The sequence below is a fragment of the Cicer arietinum genome, chromosome 2 (genome assembly GCF_000331145.2).
Source record: "Cicer arietinum cultivar CDC Frontier isolate Library 1 chromosome 2, Cicar.CDCFrontier_v2.0, whole genome shotgun sequence".
Taxonomy (NCBI): Eukaryota; Viridiplantae; Streptophyta; class Magnoliopsida; order Fabales; family Fabaceae; genus Cicer; species Cicer arietinum.
In genome coordinates this window covers 35,016,895-35,033,445 of record NC_021161.2, presented here as the reverse complement: position 1 = coordinate 35,033,445, position 16,551 = coordinate 35,016,895, and positions in this window count along the sequence as shown.

The following is a 16,551-nucleotide window of genomic DNA, read 5'->3' as shown; positions in this document are numbered from 1 at the left end:
TCATACATTTTATAATTAGTGGTGATTGTGATGGGCCACGGGACGATTTCATGAGTTGATTGATCCATCTTATCCTTACGAGGATATATTTGTCGTGTAGTTCTGTGATAGACTACACTCTAGTAAATCGTGTTGATCTGTGATAAGTGGCACCTTGGTAATTAGTACTGGTATGTGAGAGGCGGTACATTTATGATTTACGTCCCTCGAGGAGGGTTGGGAAATTCCAGAATCATGTGCATTGGTATATAAACATTGCATTAGGGTGTTTGAAACGCGATTCATGTTTGTTATAATATGATATTTATAAACACATACTCCGCTATTGTTTGTTATCGTGTCGTAATTGTTAAGTGTTATTGCTTGTTGTTATGACGTAATTGTTAAAAGTTATTAGCTTGTTTGTGTATATGACGTAATGATTTATGACTCTTGTCGTTTGTGTTACAACTTAATATTTAATTAATTTACTTTTTTTTTAAATGCACTTACTCTGTTAAAAATTGGGGTGTTACATTGTGGTATCAGAGCTTTGGTTATATTGTAGGTCGACCTGTAGGTTGGGAGTCGTTATCTGATCATGTGTCGAGGTAAGTTGTTTGAGTTGTCAGGTCTCGTGTAGTTGTTATGTGTTGATGTAGTCGAAAGTTATTTTTGGAATTCTTCTAAGTGGTGTTAAGATTTCTTCTTGATGTTGGTTTTGTAGGAAACAATGCTGCCAAGAAGGAACAATGCTACAAGAGTCAACGTCAACAGGGATGATCAAATGGCTGAAACAATGAATAACATGGTTGCTTATGTTGCTTTACAGACAGCTGCAAAGACTCTACGGGATCTGGAGAAGAGGGAAAAAGAAATTTGTGCTGCTGAGTCAAGGGGATTGGAAGATTTTTGTCATCACAATCCTCTAAAGTTTAGGGGTGCTGAGAGTCTAGAAAAAACCGACCATTGGATTCAGGAAGTGGAAAATATATTCGAAATGATTAATTATCAGGCAATGGTAAAGGTCAATTATGCTACGTATTTGCTACTAGGAGATGCTGAATATTGGTGGAGATGTACAAGGCTTCTGATGGGATCAGCTCATGAGGAGGTGAACTTGGAGTCGTTCAAAAGGAAATTTTTAGACAAATACTTCCCGATGAGTACCAGAACTAAGTTGGGTTATGATTTTCTTAAATTGTACCAGGGAAATATGATAGTGGACGAATATGTTGCTAAGTTTCAGTCATTATCAATACATTTTAGGTTTTTCCGTGAAGAGGTTGATGAACAATTTATGTGTCACCGATTCCAAAATGGACTAAAGTATGAGATTCAAGACTCTGTCCTGCCATTGGGAATTCAGCGTTTCCAAGTTTTAGTGGAGAAACATAGAGATGTTGAGGACATGAAGAACAAGAGGGCCAACTGAGGAGGGAACTTTAGTTCAGGGGGGCTTAATCGGGTGAACCATCAGAACAAAAAAGGAAAACAAGTTGTTAAGCCTTATAACCGACCACATTACAACAATAGGGGTCAGAATCGTCTAGTGAACCAGAACATTGGAAGACAATTGGGACAATTAACTCGATGTTTCCAATATGGAGAAGAGGGGAATTATGCTAATGCTTGTACCTCTAAGAGTTTTCCATGCTACAATTGCCAGAAGCTAGGGCACTTTGCAAGGGATTGCAAGGCTCTAAAGGTGGAACCAATAGTGAATGCAACTAGGGCTACTCGTCCTACTGCTAAAGGACGCATTTATTGCATGAGTGCTAAAGCTGGAAATCAATCTAGCAATTTGATCCAACGAGACTACAGGTAACACTCTAATTGCACTTTTTGATTCGGGGACAACCCATTCCTTCATTGCTATGGGCTGTGTGAATCGTTGGAAGTTATATGTGTCTTCTCTGCCTCTTGATTTGGTTATTTCCACACCTGCTAAGACTTTGACCGTAAATACTGCATGTTTACATTGTCAAGTAACTATCCATAATAGAGATTTCTTGATTAATTTGATTTGTTTACCCCTACAATAACTCGAGGTCATTCTCAGTATGGATTGGATGTCGTATCATTATGTAATCTTAGATTGTGCTTGCAAATTGGTTCTTTTCCCCGAGCCGGGAGTCGTTAAGTATATGGCTGCTAACAAACTCGGAGTGTCGCTGAGAGAAGGAACTCGAGTTTCTTTCATTAGATAACGTAGAGGGAAAGATAAATGTGAGCATAGAAGACATGGTGCTTGTCAAGGAGTACCCTTATGTATTTCCAACAGAAATTCTAGGACTACCACCAGTAAGAGAGTTGGAGTTCTTCATTGATTTACACCTAAGAACCGGACCTATTTCGATTGCTCTATATCGGATGTCGCCATTGGAATTGAATGAGTTCAAGTGCCAAATTGAAGATTTGTTGCAGAAATGATTTATTAGACCAAGTGTGTCACCATGGGGAGCTCTGGTATTGTTAGTTAAGAAGAAGGACGGAAGCTCGCGCTTATGTGTGGATTATAGGCAACTTGATAAGGCAACTATTAAGAATTGTTATCCTTTACCACATATCAATGATTTGATGGATCAGTTGAGAGGAGCTGCAATGTTTTCAAAGATTGATTTGAAGTTAGGTTACCATCAGATTCGAGTAAGAGAAAGAGATATTCAAAAAAACTGCTTTCAGAACCCATTACGGACATTATGAATATCTTGTTATGCCATTTGGAGTTAAAAATGCACCAACAATTTTTATGGATTACATGAATATAATCTTTAGCCTATTTCTAGATAAGTTTGTTGTGGTGTTCATCGATGATATATTAATTTATTCAAGGACTGAGGAAGAACATGGAGAGCGTTTGCGTCAAGTTCTTGAAATTTTACGCGAGAATCAATTGTATGGTAATCTGTCTAAGTGCGAGTTTTGGCTAGAAGAAGTGAACTTCTTAGGACAAGTGATAACATTGAAGGAATCGTTGTGGATCCAGCAAAGATTGAGACAGTCTATGCTTGGAAACAACCTTAGACTACCACTGACATATAAAGTTTTGTCGGACTGGCAGGATACTACATGAGGTTTATTGAAGGTTTTGCTAAGATTGTAGCTCCATTGACACAACTCACTAGAAAGGATCATCCATTCGCATGGACAGAGAAGTGTGAGGAAAATTTTCAGTTACTAATGAAAAAGTTGACAACAACAACAATATTGGTCTTACCACAACCAGAAGAACCATACGAAGTTTACTGTGATGCGTCTCATTAAGGTTTGGGGTGTATCCTAATGCAACACAAGAAGTTGTAGCCTACGCCTCAAGACAATTGAAGACTCATGAAAGAAACTATCATACTCATGATTTAGAGCTTGCTGCTGTAGTTTTTGAATTAAAGATTTGGAGGCACTACTTATACTGATGCACGTTTACAATGTTCAATGACCATAAGAGTTTGAATATTTGTTTGATCAAAAGGAATTGAACATGCATCCGAGAAGATGGATGGAGACTCTCAAGGATTTTGATTTCATATAGCAGTACCACCTTGGGAAGGCCAATTTGGTAGCTAATGCGATGAGTAGAAGGAGCGTGTCATTGTCTACAACAATAATGGCTAGACAACAAGAGTTGTGGGAAGCATTTAGAGACCTACACTTGGACGTAGAGTTTGCACCGGGGATTTTGAAATTCAGAATGATTAAGATTTTGAGTGGTCTACTTGAAGACATTGCAAATTTTCAAGATGACACATTAATCCAAGAGAAGAGGAACTTAATAGTGCAAGGGAAGGCAATTGAATTTAAGATTGGACCAGATAATATTTTGAGATGTAATGGGAGGATTTGTGTACCAGCAGTTGTAGATCTAAGGAAAACAATTTTAGAAGAAGCTCATAAGAGCAAATTGAGTATTCATCCCGGAGCAACAAAGGTGTATTAGGACTTGAGGTAGAATTATTGGTGGCCATAAATGAAAAGGCATGTAGCGGAGTATGTATCAACTTGTTTAACTTGTCAAAAAGTGAAAGTGGAACATCAGCGACCTACTGGAATGTTACAACCTTTAGATATACCTGAATGGATGTGGGACAACATTTCCATGGACTTTATAACGGGATTGTCGAAAACAAAGAGAAAGAATGATTCTATTTGGGTGATAATGGATCAATTAACTAATTATGCACACTTTTTACCAGTAAAGACATCGTATAAGGTAGATAAGCTAACAGAGATCTACATTGTTGAGATTGTGAGATTACACGGAGTACCATCGACTATTGTATCAGACCGTGAACCGAAATTCACGTTGCACTTTTGGGGAGCGTTGAATGAAGCTTTGGGAACGAAACTAAGATTGAGCTCAGCATATCATCCAAAAATGGACAGACAGACTGAGAGAACGAATCAGTCCCTGGAAAATCTATTCAGGGCATGTGTATTAGATGATAGAGGAAGTTGGAATGATGTACTGCCATTGATTGAGTTTACCTACAACAATAGTTTCCACGCAAGTGTCAAACGCCTTTGTGCTGGTATAAGAACGGCGAAAGTATGATTGTAGGACCTGAAATGGTGCAACAAACTACATATAAGGTTAAGAAGATAAATGAGAAAATGAAGATCTCACAAGATCGTTAGAGGAGTTATGCGGACAAGCGTCGCAGACCTTTAGAATTCAAACAGGGTGACCATGTGTTTCTGAGAGTCACACCTACGATTGGAGTTGGCAGGGCCATAAAATCAAGGAAATTAACCCCGAAATTTATTGGACCATACCAAATTACTACACGAATTGGACTTGTGGCTTATCAGATTGCGTTGCCTTCGTTGTTGTCCAATATTCATGACGTGTTTTATGTGTCACAACTAAGGAAATACATTTCGGATTCGTCACATGTGATCGAACCAGACACCATTCAACTAAAGGATAACTTGTCATTCGAAGTACTACCTGTAAGAATTGAGGAAAAAAGATTAAGCGGTTAAGGAACAAGGAAGTTTCGTTAATCAAAGTGATTTGGAACCCAACTACTGGAGATGCGACTTGGGAATTGAAGAGCAAGATGAAGGAACAACACTCTGATTTGTTTATCGACGCATAGTTTCGAGGACGAAACTAATTTTAGGGGGTATTAATGTAAGACCCTGAATTTTCTAAATTCTAATTTATGCAATTTTAGTGTATTTTGTGTTGAATTGCTTAGCCGTTTTGCCTAATTTTTTATTTTGTGAATTAAGTACCAGAAATATATTTCTTTTTGGTGGAAAAAAAACTTATATGTTAATTGGGCCCCGACGAAAGTAGATATTTTTATTAAATTAGATTGAAAAGTGAGTGATGTGATCTGTGTAAGAGTGTTTAGATATTACAATGATGATTTTATAGTATACCTAATTATTTAATAATATATATATATATATATGAGCCACCAAGGATGAAAACTTTTTCATATATATATATATATATATATATATATATATATATATATTAAAATTATTTATTAGAGTATAATTTAACTAAGTTACGAAAAATTTAACATCGAACAAAATTTTTAAAATGTAACATGTTGGAAAAAAACTTATATGTCAATTGAGTCCCGACGAAAGTAGATATTTTTATTAAATTAGATTGAAAAATGAGTTATGTGGTGTGTGTAAGAGTGTTTAGATATTACAATGATGATTATATATATATATATATATATGTGCACGTCAGCCAGCCAAGAAAATCAAATTTCCTTCAACTCCTTGTCCCCCAATTCTTTTTTCTCTGTTTCAAAAAATAAAAATATCGGTGGTTTAAAAAAACAAACAAAAACCTCAATTTTCTACTAGATCAAAGCCTCAAAGAAGAAAAACTTTTTTATATATATATATATATATATATATATATATATATATATATTAAAATTATTTATTAGAGTATAATTTAACTAAGTTACGAAAAATTTAACATCGAACAAAATTTTTAAAATGTAACATGTTGGAAAAAAACTTATATGTCAATTGAGTCCCGACGAAAGTAGATATTTTTATTAAATTAGATTGAAAAATGAGTTATGTGGTGTGTGTAAGAGTGTTTAGATATTACAATGATGATTATATATATATATATATATATGTGCACGTCAGCCAGCCAAGAAAATCAAATTTCCTTCAACTCCTTGTCCCCCAATTCTTTTTTCTCTGTTTCAAAAAATAAAAATATCGGTGGTTTAAAAAAACAAACAAAAACCTCAATTTTCTACTAGATCAAAGCCTCCATTTAAGAAGTCTTAAGAAGGATAATTATTCATATCTAATTTATTTAAGGTGTAGGCACGAATGAGATTTTTTGCTGTGTTTGATTGTGATAGTGATAACTGTTGAAAAAGCTATAAGTAAGGTAATGGCTCCTTTCAAATTTTCAGTTTGCACATAGGGACCTTATATGTGTGATTTATGTATGATTGATGTGTGAATATGTGATGATTAATATTTGATGTGATGATGCATTCTTGAGTGATAATACGTGTTGCTACATGTTATGAATTTTATGGAGGATTATATGTCTTGAGTATGCTATGTGAAAAGTATGAAAAATTGTTGGTGTGTATTGAGTATTAAAAGGGGAGTATTTTAATAGCTACATTTACATAATGATTATTGTGAAAGAGTCAGAGTATGCTCATGCATTTCATAATTAGTGGTGATCGTGATGGGCCACAGTGTTAGTGGTGACCGTGATGGGTCACGATGTTAGTGGTGACCGTGATGGGCCACAGTGTTAGTGATGATTGTGATGGGTCACAATGCTAGTGGTGACCGTGATGGGCCACGGGGTGGTTCCACGAGTTGATTGGTCCATCTTATCCTTACGAGGATTTATTTGTCGTGTAGCTGTGATAGACTACACTCTAGTAAATCGTGCAGATTTGTGATAAGTGGCACCTCGATAATTAGTACTGGTCTGTGAGAGACGACACATTTACGATTTACGTCCCTCGATGAGGGTTTGGAAATTCTGAAATCATGTGCATTGGCATGTAAACATTGCATTAGGGTGCTTGACACGCGATTCATGTTTGTTATAATATGATATTTATATATACATACTCCGTTATTGTTTGTTGTCATGTCGTAATTGTTAAGTGTTATTTCTTGTTGTTATGACGTAATTGTTAAATGTTATTTGTTAATTTTGGTTGGTGACCCTTTACATTATTGTGGAAATTGGATTTTGCCCTCAAATGATACCCGAGTTCGTTCCACCGACTGTTACCTTGACGAAGGAAATGTCATTAGACTTCCCTGACTGACACTCGTCGACTGCTTGGGCATACAACGCCATCTCAAGCAGGGCTACATATACAGGTCGAGTCAGAGCTCCCACTTTTGGTAGTGAGTTGTTTTGAGACTCTTGCGCCGCCGAAGCCACTTATCTTGTGGGTCGACTTAACCTATGAGGAGACTGGTCCCTCCATGGCTGATGAGGAGGAAGAAGTTACTTTGTAGAGAGATATTGCGTCAGATGAGACTTGAGCAATGTGTAGAGGTCACCCTTGTTGTTGTAGTTGCTAGTGGATAAATAGATTAGTTTTTGTTGTATAGAGACTTACAGTCTTTCTTTTGGTGGTTGTACTTATTTTATGTTGGGATGAATGTATTTATAACATATATTGACAGTTGACTTTTATTTGGTGGATCCATGTTTCATTTTTTTGACGTGACCATGGGGATAGCATTCTTATAGCAGTACTTTTGTGTAAGTATCAACCGAGAATATCCCAAGGGTATGAGCCTTGTCTGATAGGTCTCACAGACCTGGTGTATTTTTTATTTGTATACTTTAGACTATTGGTCCAAAACCTATTTTAGCTTGTTTATGTATATGACGTAATAATTTATGACTCTTGTCGTTTGTGTTATGACATGATATTTTATTAATTTAGTTTTTTTTTAAAATGCACTCGCGCTGTTAAAAATCGGGGTGTTACATAATAGCAAATATTTAATGCTTGAAAATGCCTTAATATATAGAAAAGCATTTGAGTTTTTCTAGGTGACAGATAGGAATTATAAACATTGTCCATCTGACGAGGAATAGGAAAGGGGGAAACATATGTGAGTTCTTAAAACCATTTTATGAAATCACAAAATTGATCTCAGGTTCGTCGAATCCAACTGATAACTTGTATTTTATGCAAGTGTCGAAAGTACAGTGCATCTTAGAAGAAAACCAAGACAAAGCTGATGATGTTATAAAGAAGATGGCTACCAATATGAAAACAAAATTTGACAAATATTGGAAATATTATAGTGCAGTACTAGCCTTTGCAATTATTCTTGACCCACACTTGAAAGCTCATTTTTTGAAGTATTGTTACACTACCCTTGATGCTTCAACTGACAAGATTAAGCTTAAGAATATGGAGAACATATTTAGCGTGTTTTTATCAAGAATATGTGAGGATTTTCAATAATCAAAGTGTTGTCCTCTCTTAATTATTCAAGACTCTATCTCATTGTCGAAGTCATCTAGAGAGGGAAGTGAGACTAAGAAATTCAAAATCATACGTGTGAGGTTTTTTATGTTAAAACATTAATTAACTTTATTTTATTTCAACTTTTCTCGTGTTTAGATTATTGATAATGATATTGATTTTTTTATACATTATAGGGTTTTAAAACTTTTTAGAATCAACCTACATACAATGGGAAGAGTGAATTAAATGTATATCTGAAAGAAAAGTCAATTGAAGTTGATGAATAACACTATGAAGATTTTGAGGTATTTCTTTATTGGAAGGTTAATGAGAAAAAATACCATGTGCTCTCCTTAATGGCACAATATGTGCTAAGTATTCCTATCACTAGTGGCTTCAAAGTCTTCTTTTAGTATTGATGGACGTGTTCTCACCAAATATAGAAGTTCCGCTCTTCCTGATCAGCTCTTCCCGATCACATCTAAATGTTGATTTGTACTTGAAACTAGTTACATGGATTTTTCTGAAAATCTGAGGGCTTGTTTGTATTAGTTTCCAAAAACTGTTTTTTAGTTTTTGAAAATTGAAAAACAAAAAATTTGGTTGAATGCATTGTTTTGAAAAATTATTTTTAAAAACTAATTTTTATTTTACTATTTTAAAAATAAAAAAACCAAAAAATATTTTACATATTTTGGGACTTGTTTGAATTAGTTTTCAAAAACTGTTTTTTAGTTTTTGAAAATTGAAAAACAAAAAATTTGGTTGAATGCATGGTTTTGAAAAATTATTTTTGAAAACTATTTTTTATTTTACTATTTTTAAAATCAAAAAACCAAAACAGCTTTTACATATTTTACGTTTTACTATTCACCTTTTTTAGAATTTAAAAAAATACGGAAAATTTTTTGTTTTCATTAATGGCAAAATGGAAATATTAAGCAACTTTGAATTTTCTTTATAATGTAGTAAATATAAATGGCATGGATATATGTGTGGTGACCCTAAAAAAACAACTGATCCTAGGTTGCTAATTTTTGTTATGTATTTTTTTATTACTAATACCACATCATATAGTTAAGTATTTGGTTGAAGTTTTAAAAAAAAAATATTTTTTTTTATTTGAATTGTTTTGTTTAATAATAAGGATGGATTGAAATATTAAATTCTAACTCAATTGAAAAATATTAATATTATTAAGTTAAATATTTTATCTTGGATTCGAATTTAGTATGAATTTTATGGTAGTATTTATCATCTCTAAATAAAAAAATTATGAAAAGAATCAATTTATTTTAAATTTTAGAAAAAATTAAATTTGAACCAATAAGAAATAGTCAATGTTGTTTGGATTGATTTTTGCAATATATTCTTATAAAATCCAAACCAATTAAAAATACATTTTTTTTTTCTTTCTAAATTGGAAAAAGATAAATTATTATTAACAATATGATATTAATATCTATTTTATACATTTGTTTTATATGAAATTTTAACTTTGTCTATTGAGATTATAATGACAAGTTCTTATCACAAAAACTAACACCTTAAAGGCAAGAACATGTTAGTTTGGTTCAATCCGATTTAAAAAGGTAAAATTTTCTTCGAATACCATATAATTTTTATACAATTAAAACAAATATATAAGTTATACAAAATAATAATATATAATGATAAAAAAAATATAAGTACAACATGATTATGTTAATACACATGCAAATTTATCTAAAATATAATAATCATTATAGTTTGATAATAGAATTACATTTAAAAAAATTAAAATTTATTAAAAAGATTTTATGGTTTCACCTATTGAGATAAATTTTTTAAACTTACTATGTCACAGATAAATTAAATAATCTTTATTTTTTCTATTAAAAAATAAAAAATTTGTTGATAATAATGAACATATTGTTAGTATTATAAAAAACAATTATTGATGACTTTGCAAAAATAGAATATAAAAGGATAATATTCAAATAATTAATACAACACAGTTTTCTTGTTTCAAATAAGAGATCCAAAATTCCAATGAGTTGAATTTTAATTGGAGGAAGACCTTTAGGGTTAGGGAAGATGAAGGATATATATTTCATACAATCAATGTTTTTTTTAATAATTTTTTCTTCTAATTTACTGTCATTTTGGTCATTGCCTATGTTGAGGTAAAAATCTTTTTGATATATATTTTAATGACAACAAATCTTATGAAATAAATGTTTAAATTTATGAATGGTGATCTATTGATAATTGCACTTGAGTTTTATTTAAGGAACATGAATCACATAAGTGAACAAGCAAGAAGCCATTCACATCAACAAGTGCATAAGTATCTACTTAATCATGAAAGAATCAAAGTAACGTCAAAACATTATTTCATGGAGATGTTAGAAGACAATCTTCCAAATAGGTTTGTTAACCCATGAGAATTAAACAAGTCAAAAATTGTCTCATGAATCAAATGCAACAAGTGTTCAGAACATTCTGAACCAAATAATAAGAAGAATGGTCAGAATGATAATTTGATACCTTGAGAAATATGTTCAATAATATATTATAATTTCAAACATATAGTAAAATAAATAAAGAACTCAAAGAAAATCTTTATGAAAGAATCTCAAAATGAATATATCATATGCTATATCAATCATTCAAGAGAATGATTATTGTATCTTCAAGATAACATCTTCATGAAGAAAGTGTCCAATACATTCATACCTATACTAAAGTATCTTAGTGATACTTGATGGACAAGACACAACATGTGTAACACCAAGAGAAATTGTAGGAAGTATCGTTTCAATAACAAAATTCTCCTATCATATAGAAGACAACATTATCACAATGAACAAGTTCATTGCACTCAGAAATATTAATATCAGTTCATCAAAATTACAAGAATAAAATTTGAAGAAGAAATCATTTTAAGATTGAGTCATTTATTAAGTTATTTGTTAAAAGAGTGATGGAAGAACATTCACCAGAGTGTTCTGGTTGTTCAATTAAAGAACAATTGAGAATAGCGATCTTTTTGGAAGTGCAACATGCAGTAAATTAGTTAGCATTTTGCACATGAGCTTTCCAACATTTAATGAGCAATTAAAAGTCTTGATTTGAAGGCCTACTTGCAAAAAAAAATGCAAAATATTTTCAACAAATTGATCTACAGAATGATACCCAGATTGATCTTCATATTGATGACATAATGATTGCAGAACATTATGTTTGTCTTAAATAAAAAACGAGACAAATGAATCGGTTTGAGGATCACTAAAAGCATGTTCTACATTGATATAAGTCGCACATGGACTACCCAAAAGTAATCAAGCCTTAATAAGTGAAATAGTGAATGTCCACTTGCAAAAAACACATGCAGATTGATCTGTAGTTTTGATCTATAAATTGATTAGCTGGAAGCAAGTACAAAGGACACAAGTGCATTGTATTAACACTGTTTTGCATAAAGCTAGCATGCTTCTGATCATACAGTGCCAAATGACAGTTGACAATCCACTCTCACACTTATTCACGTTTTCCATCAAACTCAAAAATAAGAACATTATCTATTTATCAAAAATGTTATGGACAATAATATAAACATGTGTTTTAATTGTTTTAAAACAAATCTTACACTTGGCTGATGTGTTTAACAACTATATTCAGTTTAAACATAATATTTAAAGCCTCTCGTCATTTATAAATTGAAGATCAATTGGAAGGTGAAGGCAAAAGTTCAATTTGCAATCTACCAATACCTGTTCAAGTAATTACAAGTCACGAAACTCTTCAAGAAAACTTCAACTTTCTTCACTATATTTGTGGATCATCATTTATTGAGTTATCTTTATTTATCTCAAACAAAGAGTTGAGAGTCATTAGATCCCAAACACTTTTTATCGTACACATTGAAATAACTCAAGTTTATATTTTATATTAGATTGTGTGTGTTTGTAAAAATCCTTTCTAGATTGAAAGGTGACTGTAAAAATCTTTTCTAGGTTGAAAGCTGAAGATTGTAATTGATCAATGTTTGTATGAGTCAGTGACTAATTTGGATTTTTAATTGAGCCATAAATTAAATTTGGATGATTCGATGACTAATTTTGATAAGTCATCAAGGATTAAAATGATTTTTTAACTCTCATTTCTTTGTTTTGGCTCTAAAGTCCAAATTTTTTGATAAGTCACTTGATAGTTTGTTTTTACTATCAAGTAAACCTAATTTATTTTCTCATTGTTTCTAGTTTTACTTTGTTGGATGTTGAAAATTTACCTAGGTAATTGAATTCTCCTTATTTCAACATTTTATAAATTGAAGCAACAAACCCTAAATTAAACCACCATCAATCATGAAACAAGATGTTGCTACACAAGATAACGGTAACACCAACTCGTATCCAACAAAATCATTCAACCCTACATGAAAGCAATCTCTTGTTGAGTGCACTACAAGAAAACAAACATATACCTACTAAAGTTGTTTATAATGATAACACTAATAACTGTGATTATAAATAACATACATCTACAAACAAAATTTATACTAATGATATAGATGTCTTATACCCTCAAGTGTGTATACTTATAATATAATGACCCTAAATCGATAGGTATATGCATAATTTTTTAAAAAATTTTAAACACATCAAATAGTAATAAGAAAATTCCTTTAAAAAAAGCTAGTTAAAAAAATTGAAAAGAGTAAGTTTGAATTAGTTTCCAAAAACTGTTTTTTAGTTTTTGAAAATTGAAAAACAAAAAATTTGGTTGAATGCATTGTTTTGAAAAATTATTTTTAAAAACTATTTTTTATTTCACTATTTTAAAAATAAAAAAACCAAAAAATATTTTACATATTTTGGGGCTTGTTTGAATTAGTTTTCAAAAACTGTTTTTTAGTTTTTGAAAATTGAAAAACAAAAAATTTGGTTGAATGCATGGTTTTGAAAAATTATTTTTAAAAACTATTTTTTATTTTACTATTTTTAAAATAAAAAACTAAAACAGCTTTTACATATTTTACGTTTTACTATTCACTTTTTTAGAATTTTAAAAAAAATACGGAGAATTTGTTGTTTTCATTAATGGCAAAATGGAAATATTAAGCAACTTTGAATTTTCTTTACAATTTTGTTTCCCACACCCCTCAAATTACTTCCCACACCCCTCAATTTTTTTTAAAACCCAAACTACCCTTCCCTCTATATTCACTTAATACATTCATCTTCTAACTTCATCATCTTCATCTTCTATAACCTAATACCTTCATCTTCATATTCATCTTCATTAACCTAATACCTTCATCCTTCATCTTCAATCATCTACATTCTTGAATCAAGTAATCAATCTTCAATCATCTTCAACACCATCTTCAATCACTTCAAGCATCTCTTCAACCAAGTAAGCAATGATGTTTTCGTTTTCTGGGTTTAACTCTCTGGGTTTTGAATGTTCATGAATGGGTTTTGAATGTTCATCAATGGTTCTGGGTTTGATGGTGTTTTCTGGGTTTTGAATGTTCAGATACGTGAAGTGAAATCAAGTACGTGAACTCAGATCACGTAGGTGAGTTCACGTAAGTTGATGGAGTTCACGTACGTGAACTCAGATCACGCAGGTAGACGTGAACTCAGTTCACGTAGGCTGATGGAGTTCACGTACGCAAACTCAGTTCACGTACGCAAACTCAGTTCACGTAGGTGATGGAGTTCACGTACGTGAACACAGTTCACGTAAGTTGATGAAGTTCACGTACTGAGTTCACGTATGGGTTTATGCTTGCCCATGTTGTGGTTTATGTTATATTGCTATGTTGTTTTGATAATGATTATGATTTGTTTATGCAGAAATGGTGCGAACAATGTTTACTGATAGAGAGGGTCGTGTTATACTCGACCAAAGGACTGATAGAGAGGGTCGTGTTAGACCAACCGCTTCTGCACGGGCTCAGCGTGCTCAGCGTGAATTGTGTGGACAACGAAGATTACAGAATCAACAAGCAGAACATGCGCAACCAGAACAGGGGCAAGCAGAAGAGGCCCAAGCGAATGAGGCCCAACCTGAAGAGGTCCAAGCGGATGAGGCCCAGCATGAAGAGGTCCAAGCGGATGAGGCCCAACCTGAAGCAGATGACGGATATCATGGTGGTCCGGTTGACAGGTCTGTCCTAAGGACATACGAGGATCATGTTGCGACACGACTATGGGACGGCGTGGTAAATTTCTGAATCAAATTAAATATTAAATATTTGCTTAATGTGTTTGAACTTATATTTGTTCGGTTAATTTATTTCAGGATCACGGAGAGTTAAGGGTTTTTAGCAATGGCAACAAATTAAAACAAGTTGTCATTGAAAATCAAGAGGTTGAGGAACTTGTTAAGAGTTCTGGTTTATATACATTGCTAAAATGCAGCTATGAGATGATCGACAAATGTCTAATTTCTGCCTTTGTCGAGAGATGGCATCGCGACACCAACAGCTTTCATCTTCCAATTGAGGAGATGACCATTACTTTGGATGATGTCTCTTCCCTGCTGCATATACCCATCACCGGTGCATTCTTCAGCGTTAATATATTTAACAAGGATGACGCTGCAGAGTTGTTGGGTGAGCTTCTTGGGGTGAGTCTGGCTGCTGCATATACTGAGTTTAACTTGACGCGGACAACCACTGTTCGGTACAGTTGGTTGCTTGACGTATACTATCAGCGATGTGTTGATCAATATTGGCAGATGGCTGCGAGGGCATTTCTTTTATTTTTGGTGGGTTGCACCTTGTTCAACGACAAGAGTGCCTTCATAGTGAGTGTTGCCTACCTTGAATGTTTCAGAGACCTCAACTCATGTGGAGGACATGCATGGGGTGCTGCTGCGCTTGCTTACCTATACGACAATCTTCGAGAAGCGAGTATGCATTAGACTAGAACAGTATCAGGGTATCTGACACTATTACAGGTATTTGCGCTTGTTTTCCTGGTTTGATTTATTTCCTGGTTTGTTGCTTTATTGATTTATGAATATCTTATTGTATATGTGCAGGCGTGGGTGTCTGAGCATTTTCCAGCATTATGTGCGAATTGTTGTAGACTATCTCAGATTTATGATGAGGACTATCCGAGAGCACTTAGATGGAAGCCAAAACGGGATAAAGGTTTGGTTATTCCATTTAGGAAAGCACTGGACGAGATTGATGTTGATGGCATATGTTGGACACCCTACAGAGAGCATAGACCGAAGCGGCCATTTTAGGTTGTTTCATTATTCAGAGGGTGGATACGCTGGGGTCCCAAGATGTATGCTCACTTGCCAAATAGGGTATTGCGTCAATATGGACATGTCCAAACCATCCCTGGTTCACCTTTGGAAATAGTAGGTCAGACGACCACACCAGAGGAAATGGACATCATGTTTACGCAATACGTTGTACATGTAGTTGACGTTGGGGCAGTTGTACACAAACCTGCAGACTGCGCAATTGAGTACATGAACTGGTTTCGTCAGATTTCTCATCCATATATCATTCGTAGAGAACCAGTCTATGTAGCACCTTCGGTTGCAGAACCTGCCGATGATGATCATGCTTCAGAAGAAACAATGGTAAATTCATTTAAATTTAATTTATAACTTTATTAAATTAAATAGTCATGTAATTAATTAATGTATTTTTTAATGCAGCGTCGAGCAATACAAATTGCAGAGGAGCTTCTTGGTTGACAACTGGTATTACCTGATGGCATGGCACTCGTGAATGAATTAATTTTGATATTGCGATCTCAGAGGGGTGGTGGTAGAGATTGGACTCATGTAGTGCCATATCGCGGGAGACATAGACAAACTTAGGATATTTACTTTGGATATGTATTTTGGATATGTATTTTGGATGTGTTTTAGATATCTATTCTAGATTTCGGATATGTATATTGGATATCTATTTTGGATTTCGACCATATTAATTAAACAATTCAGTTTACAACTTCAACAATTCATACAATATTATTTGAATTCATACAATATTTTGGATATTCATTATATTTGAATTCAACAATTCAGTTTACAATAACTTCATTTATAGTTTCTGGAAATATCTGCAACCAATGTTGCATGCGATCCC